Source organism: Delphinus delphis, chromosome 1, assembly GCF_949987515.2.
Source record: "Delphinus delphis chromosome 1, mDelDel1.2, whole genome shotgun sequence".
Classification (NCBI taxonomy): Eukaryota; Metazoa; Chordata; class Mammalia; order Artiodactyla; family Delphinidae; genus Delphinus; species Delphinus delphis.
The window spans coordinates 40,512,331-40,527,400 of NC_082683.1; the positions used below are offsets into that span (position 1 = coordinate 40,512,331).

The 15,070-nt window shown below is 38.7% G+C and overlaps 1 protein-coding gene and 1 pseudogene across 1 annotated transcript in view; one reads left to right on the forward strand and one right to left on the reverse strand.

Moving 5' to 3' along the window:
• The window catches only part of AGBL4 (AGBL carboxypeptidase 4), a 1,259,489-nt gene that overhangs the window by 852,634 nt on the left and 391,785 nt on the right, over window positions 1–15,070 (reverse strand). The gene's annotated exons all lie outside the window — the stretch shown is intronic.
• Window positions 1–15,070, forward strand: part of LOC132425314 (probable ATP-dependent RNA helicase DDX5 pseudogene) — a 131,793-nt pseudogene that overhangs the window by 14,926 nt on the left and 101,797 nt on the right.

Consider the following 15,070-nt stretch of genomic DNA (forward strand, 5'->3'; position numbering starts at 1 on the left):
TTTGGGAGTGTTCCTCCCTCTGCTATATTTTGGAAGAGTTTGAGAAAGATAGGTGTTAGCTCTTCTCTAAATATTTGATAGAATTCACCTGTGAATCCATCTGGTCCTGGGCTTTTGTTTGTTGGAAGATTTTTAATCACAGTGTCAATTTCAGTGCTTGTGATTGGTCTGTTCATATTTTCTATTTCTTCCTGGTTCAGTCTCCACAGGTTGTGCATTTCTAGGAATTTGTCCATTTCTTCCAGGTTGTCCGTTTTATTGGAATAGAGTTGCTTGTAGTAATCTATCATGATCTTTTGTATTTCTGCAGTGTCAGTTGTTACTTCTTTTTCATTTCTAATTCTATTGATTTGAGTCTTCTCCCTTTTTTTCTTGATGAGTCTGGCTAATGGTGTATCAATTTTGTTTATCTTCTCAAGGAACCAGCTTTTAGTTTTATTGATCTTTGCTATCATTTCCTTCATTTCTTTTTCATTTATTTCTGATCTGATCTTTATGATTTCTTTCCTTCTGCTAACTTTGGGCTTTTTTTGTTCTTCTTTCTCTAATTGCTTGAGGTGCAAGGTTAAGTTGTTTATTCGAGATGTTTCCTGTTTCTTAAGGTAGGATTTTATTGTTATAATCTTCCCTCTTAGAACTGCTTTTGCTGCATCCCATAGGTTTTGGGTCGTCGTGTCTCCTTTGTCAATTGTTTCTAGGTTTTTTTTTATTTCCTCTTTGATTTCTTCAGTGATCACTTCGTTATTAAGTAGTGTACTGTTTAGCCTCCATGTGTTTGTATTTTTTACAGATCTTGTCCTGTAATTGATATCTAGTCTCATAGCATTGTGGTCGGAAAAGATACTTGATACAATTTCAATTTTCTTAAATGTACCAAGGCTTGATTTGTGACCCAGGATATGATCTATCCACAGAATGTTCCATGAGCACTTGAGAAAAATGTGTATTCTGTTGTGTTTGGATGGAATGTCCTATACATATCAATTAAGTCCATCTTGTTTAATGTATCATTTAAATATTTATTTTCATTTTGGATGATCCGTCCATTGGTGAAAGCGGGGTGTTAAAGTCCCCTACTATGAATGTGTTACTGTTGATTTCCCCTTTCATGGCTGTTAGTATTTGCCTTATGTATTGAGGTGCTCCTATGTCGATTGCATAAATATTTACAACTGTTAAATCTTCTTCTTGGATTGATCCCTTGATCATTATGTAGTGTCCTTCTTTGTCTCTTGTAATATTCTTTATATTAAAGTCTATTTTGTCTGATATGAGAATTGCTACTCCAGCTTTCTTTTGGTTTCCATTTGCATGGAGTATCTTTTTCCATCCCCTCACTTTCAGTCTGTATGTGTCTCTAGGTCTGAAGTGGGTCTCTTGTAGACAGCATATATATGGGTCCTGTTTTTGTATCCATTCAGCCAATCTGTGTCTTTTGGTGGGAGCATTTAATCCATTTACTTTTAAGGTAATTATCGATATGTATGTTCCTATTCCCATTTTCTTAATTGTTTTGGGTTTGTTATTGTAGGTCTTTTCCTTGTCTTGTGTTTCTTGCCTAGAGAAGATCCTTTTGCATTTGTTGTAAAGCTGGTTTGGTGGTGCTGAACTCTCTCAGCTTTTGCTTGTCTGTAATTTCTTCATCAAATCTGAATGATCTCATTACTCTACTCCTTGCTGGGTAGAGTAATCTTGGTTGCAGGTTTTTCTCCTTCATCACTTTAAATATGTCCTGCCAGTTCCTTCTGGCTTGCAGAGTTTCTGCTGAAAGATCAGCTGTTAACCTTATGGGATTCCCTTGTGTGTTATTTGTTGTTTTTCCCTTGCTGCTTTTAATATATTTTCTTTGTATTTAATTTTTGACAGTTTGATTAATATGTGTCTAGGCATGTTTCTCCTTGGATTTATCCTATATGGGAATTTCTGTGTTTCCTGGACTTGATTAACTATTTCCTTTCCCATATTAGGGGAGTGTTCAACTATAATATCTTCAAATATTTTCTCAGTCCATTTCTTTTTCTCTTCTTCTTCTGGAACCCCTATAATTAGAATGATGGTGCGTTTAATGTTGTCCCAGAGGTCTCTGAGACTGTCCTCAGTTCTTTTCATTCTTTTTTCTTTATTCTGCTCTGCAGTTGCTATATCCACTATTTTATCTTCCAGGTCACTTATCTGTTCTTCTGCCTCAGTTATTCTGCTAATGATCCCTTCTAGAGTATTTTTAATATCATTTATTGTGTTGTTCATCATTGCTTGTTTCATCTTTAGTTCTTCTAGGTCCTTGTTAAATGTTTCTTGCATTTTGTCTATTCTATTTCCAAGATTTTGGATCATCTTTACTATCATTATTCTGAATTCTTTTTCATGTAGACTGCCTATTTCCTCTTCATTTTTTAGGTCTGGTGGGTTTTTATCTTGCTCCCTCTTCTGCTGTGTGTTTTTCTGTCTTCTCATTTTGCTTATCTTACTGTGTTTGGGGTCTCCTTTTTGCAGGATGCAGGTTCTTAGTTCCCATTGTTTTTGGTGTCTGTCCCCAGTGGCTAAGGTTGGTTCAGTGGGTTGTGTAGGCTTCCTGGTGGAGGGGACTGGTGCCTGTGTTCTGGTGGATGAGGCTGGATCTTGTCTTTCTGCTGGGCAGGTCCATGTCTGGTGGTGTGTTTTGGGGTGTCTGTGAACTTATTATGATTTTAGGCAGCCTCTCTGCTAATGGATGGTGTTGTGTTCCTGTCTTGCTAGTTGTTTGGCATAGGGTGTCCAGCACTGTAGCTTGCTGGTCGTTGAGTGAAGCTGGGTGTTGGTGTTGAGATGGAGATCTCTGGGAGATTTTCACCATTTGATATTACATGGAGCTGGGAGGTCTCTTGTGGACCAGTGTTCTGAAGTTGGCTCTCCCTCCTCAGAGGCACAGCACTGACTCCTGGCTGCAGCACCAAGAGACTTTCATCCACATGGCTCAGAATAAAAGGGAGAAAAAGTAGAAAGGAAGAAAGAAAGAAAGAAAGAGGATAAAATAAAATAAAGTTAGGTAAAATGAAATAAAGTTATTAAAATAAAAAAATAATTATTAAGAAAAATATGTTTATAAAAAAGTAAAAAAAAAAAATAAACAATGGACGGATAAAACCCTAGGACAAATGGTGAAAGCAAAGCTATACAGACAAAATCTCACACAGAAGCATACACATACACACAAAAAGAGGAAAAGGGGAAAAAATAACATATGTTGCTCTCAAAGTCCACCTCCTCAGTTTGGGATGATTCATTGTCTATTCATGTATTCCACAGATGCAGGGTACATCAAGTTGATTGTGGAGCTTTAATCTTCTGCTCCTGAAGCTGCTGGAAGAGATTTTCCTTTCTGTTCTTTGTTCGCACTGCTCTCAGGGTTCAGCTTTGGTTTTGGGCCCGCCTCTGCATGTAGGTCACCGGAGGGCGTCTGTTCTTTGCTCAGACAGGACGGGGTTAAAGCAGCCGCTGATTCGGGGGCTCCGGCTCACTCAGACCGGGGGGAGGGAGGGGTAAGGAGTGCAGGGTGAGCCTGCGGCGGCAGAGGCCGGTGTGACGTTGCACCAGCCTGAGGCACGCCGTGCGTTCTCCCAGGAAAGTTGTCCCTGGTTCACGGGACCCTGGCAGTGGCGGGCTGCGCAGGCTCCCTGGAAGGGAGGTGTGGATAGTGACCTGTGCTTGCACACAGGCTTCTTGGTGGCGGCAGCAACAGCCTTAGCATCTCATGCCCACCTCTGAGGTCCGCGCTGTTAGCCGCGGCTCGCGCCCGTCTCTGGAGCTCCTTTAAGCAGCGCTCTTAATCCCCTCTCCTCACGCACCAGGAAACAAAGAGGGAAGAAAAAGTCTCTTGCCTCTTCGGCAGCTCCAGACTTTTTCCCGGACTCCCTTCGGCTAGCCGTGGTGCACTAACCCCTTCAGGCTGTGTTCACGCCGCCAACCCCAGTCGTCTCCTTGCCCTCCGACCAAAGCCCGGGCCTCAGCTCCTAGACCCGCCCGCCCCGGCGGGTGAGCAGACAAGCCTCTCGGGCTGGTAAGTGCTGGTTGGCGTGGACCCTCTGTGCGGAAATCTCTCCGCTTTGCCCCCCGCACCCCTGTGGCTGCACTCTCCTCCGCAGCTCCGAAGCTTCCCCCCTCCGCCACCCGCAGTCTCCGCCCGCGAAGGGGCTTCCTAGTGTGTGGAAACCTTTCCTCCTTCATGGCTCCCTTCCACTGGTGCAGGTTCCGTCCCTATTCTTTTGTCTCTGTTTATTCTTTTTTCTTTTCCCCTACACAGGTACGTGGGGAGTTTCTTGCCTTTTGGGAGGTCTGAGGTTTTCTTCCAGGAACTGGACTGCAGTCAGAAGATTGATGCATAAACAGAAGCTCTGGCACTTATTAGCTGTGAGATTACTGGCAAGTCTTAGTTACTTCATTTATAAAACAAAACAAAACAAATACTGTTTACCTCACAGGTCTAAAGTAATGATTAGACATAATAAAGTATGTAAGAGTTATTCATACAATCACTGGCATGTAATGCATGTTTAGTAAATGGTTTCCAAAAAGGACATTAACTCAAAAATCAAAGCAAATAAGGCAAAAAACAAAACACTGAAACTAAATGCCTACCCTGTGCCAGGAACTGGGCTTGATGTTAGGGACACAGAGATTAAATCATCTTTCCAGCCAATCAAAAGTTGTCCTCTTGTTCTTCCAGGGATCAATTTGCCTCCACTGCTAGCACTGAAGACACTGGGGACAAAAAGTCAGAGGCAAGGTCGACACTGTCTCTCCATGTTATCACAGGATTGATCAGGTGCTGGCATCACCCAGACCAGCTCAAAGAGTAAAACACTGCTACTTTCCTTCCTCACCCTGGGAAAGGGTCATGTCTCACAGGTTCTGGCTTCCATGCTCCCATTCCACTCACTGTCATGTATTTTTGGCATGCTTAGAGTGACCAATTGTTCCAGTTTTCCCAGCACTGACAGGTTTCCCAGAACATGGGGCTTCCAGTGCTAAAATCAGGGCAATCCCAGGCAAATGGAGATGGCTGGTCACTCTATGTGCTAATGGCTCCCCAAGAGAGAGCCTGACACATGCCAGCATGCACTATGCCCTTGTGGGGCAGATGCAGTAGAGGTTGCCAAAAGAACTGGCTTATATTAGCCACTTGGACTAAGCTATGAATCTCCTTTCCATCAGGATGTTTTTTCTCCCAAGACCAACAGCTTTTTTTGGTGCCTTGGTCTGGAATAATCAACACTTTTTAAGTCACTCTGAAAAGATCCTAGCAAAGTGGAAAACCACATAGGCTCTGGAGTCAGAGAACCCTGTTTTAGAATACAGGTTCCACTATTAGTTTACAACTTTAGAAAAGACACAGCTTCTTCATTCCTCAGTTTTCTTATCTGTAAAACAACCTCATAGAGATGCCAGAAGAATTAAATGAGCTAACAAACTAAAACACATAGTAGAATAGCAGAATTCAAATTAATTCTGTGTGTCCACTAATTGGTCCTCTCCTGAAGCTGTTTATAATTTTCTGTGTTCATTATAATTATTGATGATGAAAATGATGATTATGACAAGTAGGGAGAAAGTTGGTGAATTTAATTAAAAATTCTAAGCATATGATATTTCCGAGAGACACAGACTGTGTCACATTTTTATTACAACAGGTTTTTAAAAGGTAGCATGTAGGTGTCTGTGTGTACACAAGTGAAGGAAAGAACAACTGCCAACCAGTTTTCTGAACATACTCAAGACAGCTCACTAGGTACCTTCCAATTCAGAGTAAAGGCCACCTCTCTATTACACATCAACAATTAGTACAGCTTTACACAGTATGAACACAGATTATTAAAAAAAAATAAAGAAAGAAAATATAGAAAAAATACTGGGATCAGATGAATCAACATGTTATTGTGGTTGTATTTGGATGCTGGTTTCTTCTTCTCAGTGGATTTTTTTCAATATTCTAAAATGAATATGTTAATTTACTTTAATGATTTTTAAAAAGGTTTTAATTTTCAAAGTCCCTTTAAGAGCCATCATCATTCCTTACTGATCTCCACCTAGCTCTCTATCCTTGTCTATCACTCCTCCATCACAGAGCCTAACTCAGAATTAAGAAACATTTTTTTAAAATCCTGTTTATATTGTAAGGCACTTTCAAATGTGCCAAATCAATTTAACTCAAAATAACCCTCTAAAAAAGATACACTTATTCACCATTGCATGGGAAAGGAAACAAATAATTAAGTCCCCCTACACACACACAAACACACACACACACTCACACACACACACACACCCATTACTCACTCCTCTTCTGTATTTCCTTAGTTGATTTCATCCAATCTCATGGTTTCAAATGCCATATTTATGTTGATGATTTTTAAAGTTTATCTCCAACCTTGGCCTGTCTCATTCCTTCTCCATTTCCCCATGGCACTTCCTTCCACCCAGATGCTCAAGAGAAAAAAAAAAAAATAGAGAGAAAAACCCTTGACTCTTCCTTCTTGACGTCCTCCCACATCCAATCTACCCAAGTCCTAACTATCTCCCATAAACGGTGCTGTTGTAATCTGGCTCCCAGATTTTTCACTTGGCTCATGAGAAATTCACGTTTTCCTGCCCCCACAAAACTAGTGGAAATCAGAATGCCCTTCTGCCTCTCTCCTCACCCACCTTCACAAGTTACTCTAGCCAGCTTCCCAAACTCCTAATTCTGAAGCAAAAAGTAAGCATTAACATTTATGTTCCCATATGTTCCCAAACCCTGGTATACATGTAAAACTCTCCAAAGAATTCGAACCATACTTTGCCAGTCTAAGAGGGGCTAAAAATTTTCTGCAGCCCAGCAAGCTTCAGGCCAGGGAATGAGAAGACAGAATTCTCTCTGTGCAGGCACTCCCACATTCTCTGTCTCACAGAGTCTCCTAGGCTCTACCTCACTTGCCTAGGATGCTTCTCCAGCAACTTATTTCTTCAGTGACTCTGCTCTGAATTTCTATTCTTATCTTTATATAGTCTGGAAACAGATGATGAGGTGAAGGTCTCAGAATCAATTCAGGCACCATTTGCAGGTCCTAAAGGTAGGTATCTAGCAGCCCTTCTTTAGAATGTGGGCATACTTACTGCATATGTAGTCACCTTTGGAACCTAGGTGAATTTTTTTTAAATTTTTTAAAATTTTTATTGGGGTATAGTTGATTTACGATGTTATGTTAGTTTCAGGTATACAGCAAAGTGAATCTTTTTTTTAAAAAAAAAAAATATATATCCACTCTTTTTTAGATTCTTTTCCCATATAGGCCATTACAGAGTATTGAGTAGAGTTCCCTGTTTGCAGCTACATGGATGGCCCTAGAGATTGACATACTGAGTGAAGTCAGACAGAGAAAGGCAAATATCATATATCACTTATATGTGGAATCTAAAAAGAAGGCTACAAATGAACTTATCTACAAAATGGAAATAGAGTTACAGATGTAGAAAATAAACTTATGGTTACCGGGGGGTGGGGGAGGGATGGAAAATTAGAAGATTGGGGTTGACACATAAACAGTACTGTATATAAAATAGATAACTAATAAGGACTTAGGTGAAATTTGGAGACGAGCAAATGTCCTTTCAACATTCATTTTAGGATGATCAGGTCTGGAGTTAGAGGAAGATAATGAGCAAAATTTTAGACATCCTGAATTTGAGGTGTCTGGGACTGTTTCTAGTATATCTGTCTAGACAGTTTGCAGCTGCATATAAGGTTCTGGAGCTCAGGAGAGAGAGTCTGCCTGGAGATGAAGACGAAAGTCATTAGCATATAGATGGTATGTGACCCATGAGAGTGGGAAAGAGTACAAAGTAAGAAGAGTAGAGGACTAAAGACAAGCCTTGGGAAACACGAAAATTCAAGGACTTCTTAAGGCAAATAAAGGTGACAGAGAAATGACAGTCAGATAGGTAAGAGGAAAATAAAAACTAAATATGGCACTCATACCCTCATTTCCCAAGAAGTGTATATTACTCTGATCTCTTCATAAATCAGGTTCTTTCTGATGTCACATGAGCCTTGTCTAATGAGGGTCCCAAAAGTACACAGCGTTGGCTGGTCTAGAGAACTCAGCTGATACTGTTTAAAATTCTACTGTGTTCTTCAATTGGCAGAGACAGTTGTGTCATTTCCATCTTTGTAGCAAGCACTAATGATACTTACACAGATGACAAATGTCTTTTCTGGTGAAAAATTAATGTACCACAATAATTTCCTTACCTGGGGTTAATGAACACGTCAGATGCTGAAAATGAGTTGTTTGAAACTAAATTACTATAATCTGTATTTAGAAGATTGCCACTGGGAAGGTGGTGGGGGGAGGTGGGGAGTTATGGATGTATATAAGTGAATATATTTGAAGTTCTCTTTACCTTTGGTCTTAATTCTTACCAGGTATTTAAAACAATTACTTGCTCAATAGTCTCACAAAAAGAAAGAACATTTCATCACATATTCTATAAAGTTGGTTAGAACCCTCAGAAAAATTATTTTTATTCATTTGTTCATTCATTCATTCATTCATTAAAAAAATATATATATGAGACACTCATTATGTGACAGGCACTCTGTTATATACTAGAGAAAAAGAGAAGAATAAGATATGATGATTCTTGTCCTCAAAGAGCTCGTAACTATGCATAAAAATATAAAATTACAATTAACTATAGTACCATACTTGAGGCAAATGTGTGGGGCGGTGGGCTATGAATATGAAGAGGTAGACTACCTAATCCACCTGGAATCCTTTCTGGAGGCTATGATGCTTCACACTGAATCCTGAATGACAAATAAATTAGACAAGTAGGGGGAAACTACTGCAGGCAGATAAAAAGAGTTGAGCAAAGGCAGAGAGTTGTGAGTCTGTGAGGTTGTATGGGAAACTGGGTGCTTTTATAATGTATAACAGATTGGTTAATGGGAGACCATTCACATTAAAAAGGATTTATATTTTAAAACACACATAATGAATGTACTTAGTGCTTGTTGATGGTAGAGTTAAGAGGAGAAACTGTGGGCCAGGCTGACCTGCATTCTAATTTCAGCTCTACCCCTTGACTACTTTTGAGATTTTGCAGTTTCTCTAATTCCTATAATCTCTATAATCTTCAATTTTCTTATCTGTTTTACAGATATAAATATTATTTATAGAGTACTTACTATGTGCTAGGCACTTTAGGGTTATCTAATTCAACCTTCAAAACCTCCATGTAATACTAGTACTTGACCCAAGTGCTAAGGCAGAGATATTACCTAATTGTTCAAAAGCTCAAATAGGTGACAAGCAGTAGAGCCAAGGAGTCCAACTCAGTGCCCTGACACCAGTTCATGTGTTCTTAACCAGTACACTGCACCTATTGTACTGGATGGCTGTAAACTCATGCGTGTAAAGTGGTTAGCCAACGTCTGACACCTAGTAAGTACTCTATAAATGATAAGCATAAATGGTACTTATTTCATTGTTAATATTTTAATATGAATGACAAGAATTATTGCTGGTAATTATTATTAGATTGGGGTTTCTATGTAGGTCAAATGAGAGAGTAGACTTAAATCACTTATAAAACTAAACTACTAACAACATAAAGAATTATTTTCCTAACAGTGTCTCTGAGATACCAGGCCGTAGCTCAGAGACATTGAAGAAACAGCACTGGTTTTGAAGTCAGAGAATGCTGAGTTTGAAATCTGCCTCTGCCATTTAGTAGTATGGGGGTTTGTGCACATCAGTTCAAACTTCTGGGCCTCATCTGTACCATGGAAATCATAGTAATAATAATAGCATAAGAATAATAATATACAGTGCTATTTGAAGGGGTCAATGAGATAACATCTAAAAACAACCTATTATAATATCTGGCACAGTGTAGAAGTTCAAGCAATAGTAGTCATTTATTTATTATTATATTTATAATAATCATTATCATTTTCATTATAACTCATACCCCCTGTGAAACAGAAGTAATAACTCTTCAAATACAGACACATGTTTATTTTTCCTAGAAATTCCTGTGGGTAATTACTGATTTTCCATGGCTTGTGCCACTACCCTCTATTTCAATTCCTTGATGCAATTTTTAAAAACAGATTGTCTTTGTTTTCTCTGTTTTCACCAGCACAGAGAGAGGGCAGGAAATAATAAAATTGGCTGCTTAAAATAAGATGCTTGCATGAAGGAGGAAAAAAAAATTGTCCCTCCATTTTGACAGATCAAGTAATAATTTTATCTACCATGGGAGAATCTAAACTACACCAGTAAAAGAATCTTAGTGGGTGTAGGAGTTATAACCATCATAAATGACACTTTTTATTTCCCTTGAAAAATCCTCCTGATTTATTACATTGACTTAGAATTTGTCACAGCTTTCTTTTTCTGAGATTCTTCCCCTGTCCCCTCCAATATTCATTCCATCAAGTGAGCGAGGTGGTGGGGTGGTGAGAGCAGACAGATCAGAGTGTTAACACTGCAAATGAGTTCTGTTCAGGCTGGGCTCATGTTGAAAAAATAATTTGATTTCTTTCTGTCTGGCCACATCCTATTCACAAGAGGTGAGGGGTGGGAGTGGATGAGTAAAACAATGTCTCTTCTGTTTAATAAAAATGGAGACATATCAGCTCCTATGAAATAATTTATAGATTGTGCACACACCATGGCAAAGCAGAAGCCATATAAAGCCCTGAGCCTGCCAGACAGCTGTTGATTCCTTCATGCCTCAAGGTCTTTGTATGTGTTGCATCTTCTCCTGGAAACTCACACTCACCCACCACCCGACACACACACACACACACACACACACACACACACACACACAAATTTACTACTCATCTTTACATTTTGAACATCATCCTACTCATTAAACTTTTTTCAGTCACTCTCAGTTTAGATTGTTTGTCCTCTAAAAGAGAACATTCGTAGAGAGCTGCATGCCTTATAGTAATTACCACATGATATTATAAATGTGTACTCACTTTATAGGGAAGTGGAGCAAGATAGTAAAAAGAGCATGGACTTTGGCCTCAGGGAGATCTGGAGTTGAATCCTAGCTCTGTCACTTACTGGCTAGTAGACCATGAATAAATTACTGAACCTCATTGAACCTTTGTGTATAAAACAAAGATGATAAAAACCCACAATGTTGTTAAAGATAATTGAATGAGACAATAAAAAAAAGTACCAAGAGAAAGCATTTTTTAGCAGTTGGAAGTAAAGACACAGATTTTAAGTATTTGCAGTCCCCTCTGTTTCCCATGCATAGACTCTCCAATATAGTCACTCCCTTCTCCATCAGCAGTGGTAATTCAACTCAACTTTCAATGCTCAACTCAAATATCATTGCCTCTAGGAAATTTTCCCTCAGCCTTCCAGAAAAGATGAATTCCTTCCTCCTCTGGGCTCCTTAAAAACAGAAATTATGTGTGTCTTAGTCACAGCTATATCCCTAGGACCAAAGGCAATTGTATTAGACCAATAAATATTAGATTGATGAGAGCATGAGTGAATGATGAGTGAATGAATGGTTATTTTTTCCTCTTCTTATCTCCTACTGTGCCTAGCACAATTTCTACGAAAAGGTAATGCTCAAAATGTCTATTGAATGAATAGACACCTATATCATTCCTATCTAGGCTCAACCTGACCTCGTTCTTCCTGCTGCTTTTCAAATTTACTAGATAATAGGCTTGCCAAGGTTTTTAGACATGGAAACGTTCTCATGTGGCTACAGCTGAGCCAAAGTTTTTGCGAAAGCAAATGGACTGAGCTATAGCAAAAAGCAGACTGGAGCCAGGAAGCTCTGAGTGAAAACTGACATCCTACTTGGCATGGCACGACGGAGACAAGCTGGGTGAGGCATAAAGACAGACATTTATACCTTTTAGAATGCTGGGCTTTGGCATGCATGATCATTTGTAATTTCTCTACTGGCATAGCGCCCTCTGGGAACCACCCACGTCCAGCACAGGACAGTATGGTTAATGTCTAATAATAAAAAGTCCAGTGGATGTCACTGGCTGAGAGAACCAAGCTTGGGCAGGAGCAAAACACGTTCTAAAGATCCACTATCACGTGCAAGCCAAAGGCTTAAGGGACTGTATGGATATGACCCTAGCAGTATATGTTCTTAGGATAGAGGGAAAAAATATAAACTCTTATTAATTAACCTTTTATGCTTTTATTGTGATAAAATACAAATAACATAAAATTTACCATTTTAACCATTTTAAGTTGTACAATTCCATGTCATTTAATATATTCACAATTTTATACAACCATCATTAGTATCTAGTTCTGGAATATTTTCATCACCACAAAAGTAAATCCTTTATCTGTTAAACAGTGACTCTGCATTCCCCCCCTCCCATCCTTGGGCAACCATTAATCTGCTTTTTGTCTCTTTGGATTTGCCTATTCTGGACATTTCATATACATGAAGTCATTCAACATGTGGTCTTTCATTTCAAGCTTCCTTCACTTAGCATAATGTTTTCAAGTTTCATTCATGTTGTAGCATATACAGCCTGTCATTCCTTTTTATGACGGAATAATATTCCACTGTGTGGATATGCTACATTTTGTTTATCCATTCATCTGCTGATGGACATTTGGATTGTTTCTACCTTTTGGCTATTGTGAAGAGAGCTGCTATGAACTTTTGTGCACAAGTTTTTGCTCAAACACCTGTTTAATTATTTTAGGTATATATCTAGGAGTAGAATTATTGCCTCATACAGTAATTCTAAGTTTAACTTATTAAGGAACCACCAAACTGTTTTTCATAGTGGCTATACCATTTTACATCCCCACCAAAAATGTATGAGTTTAATCTCCAATTATAAAGTATCCATGTATAAAGTATTTTATACACATTTCACATTTTATCCTCCCATTAATTCTATGAGGAAGGTACTAATATTATCTCTTTTTTTCCAGATGAAACTAAGGATTCAGTAACTTTTCAATACCCAGGTCTCCATGACTATAAAGCCTGGACTTTGAATCACAAAGTTAGGCTTCCTTTTTCCAGGAAAATGTACTAAGCCCTGGAACACACTCCTGACTCTGCCTGTCTCCAACTTAACCCAACAACCTGTGGGTCCTTTCAGTCATGCTAAGATTTTTAAGTATTCTATGTACTAGGTATTTTCCCAGGTACTATTAAATTACCATTCTATATATAGAAAAATTGAGGTTAAGTTGTGATAAGTTATTCACAGTCTCAGAAATTAGCAGCATAGAAGAGTTTACTGAAGCCAATACTATTCTTTGTCCCAGAAAGATCTGTGAGGTGGTAACCAAATTTAATGAATATCCCATTATCACCTTTAGATATCTTCAGAACTCATCAAGAGGCCAGCTTTTAAAAACTATCTGTAGTAGCATAATCTTTTTTACAAAGAAAATCTTATAAAGGGGAATTTCTACTTTTGGCCAAATGATGTAGTAGTGTATAGATTTAACCTCTTGCCTTAAACAACGATAAAACTGAAAAAAAAAAAAACATATGAAACAACAGTTTTCAGATATTGGAAAACAGGCAAGAAATGACAGTGATGTCTGAGAGAGAGTAAACAAACAAGGTGACCCTATGATTACCCAGTTTACCATCTAAAGAGTTTCCAGGCCACAGCAAAGATAGGTGAAACAAAGTGAGTCCTAGGGATCCCCCTGGGTTGAGAATGAATTTGGGAGATTAGAGAGGCCAAAATTGCTAGAGTTCACAGGGTCCTTTTGGATATTCTGTTGAGTACAGAGCAGTCCATGTATCTGGAAACTACCCAAGGGTAAGGAAAGAACCACTGGAAAGGAGCAGCCAGAAAAAGCCTCCAAGTTCACACAAAACTGGGAGTAGTTCACATTACCAAATGTGATGGCTAATTTTATGTATCAGCTTGAAGTATGCTTTTGGATGAGATTAACATTTAAATTTGAATTTGGGGTAAAGCAGATTGCAGATTTCTCTCCATAATGTAGATATGCTTTAGTCAATCAGTTCAAAGTCTGAATAGAATAAAAAGCAGGAAGAAAGCTGAAATTGTTAAACACTACTATAATCCATGAACTTTGCCAAGTGTTTTACTGAGATTATCTAATTTATCCCTAACATCCCAATAATACAGATATTATTATCCTCATTTTATGGAGAAACAAATTGAGATTTGGAAAAGTTATGCATTTACTCAAAGGTTCCAGGTCTAGGAGTATTAGAGCTGGGATTTATATCAAGTTCTGTCTGACTCCAAATTTTAGGGTAAGACACCATAAAAGGAAAACAACCCCAGAAATATTTTTAGGGGAAGGGAAAAGACTCCAGGACCATTTGTCTTTTACAGATGTTCAAGTATGTAGCTTCTTCATGATCACAAGTGACCCTACATATGATACTGGGTCAAAACTCCAAATCTTGTTTCAGTTCAAACTCTGTTTTGCACTGAAGCCATCCTTTCTGATTTATATTATAAATATATTTCTCAATCAAAATCATAAAGTAATATCAACAGATATCAGATATTGAATATTTCTATGAATCAGGTACTGTGCTGGTCCCTTTAGACATAATATCTCATTTAAAAAATAATTTTGATATGTTTCAGTATTTTCCAGAGTAGCAGTGGGCCTGAGTCAAACGGGTAATTTCCCTGATAAGTCAATACCTGATCACTCCAAAGAAGTTTTAGGTTTCACTCATGTATTTATTCATAGTTTTTTCTTCTAGCAAATATTCACTAAGGGTTAACTCAGGTGTCACTCCTGGATCTGAAGTGAGGAATCCTACTCTTTAGCTCCTCTGGTAACAGGACCTGATATTTCAAGGCCCTAAGATAAAGAAAGTTGGTTGGCATCAGGGATATTTTGCACTTTCTCCACAATTTTCTACTACTAACTCAGCCCTAACCTGTCATTCACCTGTACCATCTCCATCCATAGCCTCCTGCTTCAGACATGCTCCTGGAGTTGTCCCTCACTGCGCCCTTTCCAAAGCCCCTCGATCAACATGCAGTAAATATTTCCTGAGTGCCCACTATGTCTAC